Here is a 1,360-nt window from a genome sequence, read left to right as displayed (position 1 = left end):
ACACACACACACACACACACACACACACACACACACACACACACACAGGATTGATTTGAACTGAAAACCTAGAAGCATTGTTCAATAATGAAAAAAAATTGAGCCAACTATGGTGTGACATTCTTGTGACTCCACTTTCTTTTTCTTTTTTTTTTTAAGTTAGGGGGGTGTTTTTGCTTAGAAATGGAGGTCTTGCTAGATAGCTCAGGCCAGCCCTAACGTCACTAGGCTCAATCCTCCTGACTCAACCTCCCAAGTGCTAAGATTACACACACGTTCCATCAAGCCCAGATCATCTCGTTTATCGAAGAGATTTTAACTGTTTTATATTATAAACTTGTCAAGATGAAGTTGAGGGGATTGTTTTGGTTTGGTTTTGCATTGGTTCCTCTTCTTAATGGGAAGTGTTCTCAACATCTCCAGTGAGGGCATCTTTCACTTATGAGACTAAATGCCAGGAAAATTGAAGGCCTTTATTAAATGTGATACCAAAATAAATGGAATGTTTTTAAAGTTGATTTAAACCCTCATTAGACCAACATTAGTAATGGAAAAAAAAAATCTCAGAGTTCTTTCCATTGACTTACGTCTCTGATCTGTTTCTCAAATCATTTCTGACTTTCAGATCGATTCAGATGGGGACACACAGATAATTAGTTCATGCAAACAAGCATACTGGCTCGTGACTTAAAGAGAAACAAGATAGAAGAAGAAATGAGGCGTGGCAACAGAAAATTATACAACTGAAGAAATGGAAAGGCAGTCTCCACGAAGCTCAGCCTCAACAATTTCCAGTCTTAATCGAAACAGATTTTCTCAAATCCCCATTGCTATAGCCTAACGTCCTATATTCCCCTTTTCTTCCTCTCTCTGCCCTGGAGAACATCCCCAGGCTGTCTCCAGCTAGTAGCCACGTTCATGGCACCTGTTTGTTAAAAGTTTAGACCTTCTGCACAGAGCTACTGGGAGAGGGAGGCGGTGCTCCAGGTTAACCTGTGTTTACTCTGAAAGAGACACTTCCATGTTGGGTCAGGAGACACTCACTTCCTGTGTGGCCTCAGGTACAACCTAATACTGAAACTAACTCTGCGTGGGGACAATGCAAATAAAACAAATAACACCTCATAGAACCACCATTTGGATGAAACCAACTCTTTTTTTTTTTTTTTCAAAGCCAGTGTCCTTAAAAAGGAGAGTTGGATCCAAGAACTAACCAGGAGCTTCTGTTCCTCGGTCTTCCTCTCTTAAGGAGTTCTTTATTTGCTGTGATGGAAGACAATATTAATGAATCTTTCTTCTCCTGGTCATCACATTGTGTGTGTGTGTGTGTGTGTGTGTGTGTGTGTGTGTGTGTGTGTGT

This window comes from Psammomys obesus, unplaced genomic scaffold, assembly GCF_907164565.1.
Source record: "Psammomys obesus unplaced genomic scaffold, mPsaObe1.curated_primary_1811, whole genome shotgun sequence".
Taxonomy (NCBI): domain Eukaryota; kingdom Metazoa; phylum Chordata; class Mammalia; order Rodentia; family Muridae; genus Psammomys; species Psammomys obesus.
This window is presented reverse-complemented; position numbering follows the sequence as displayed.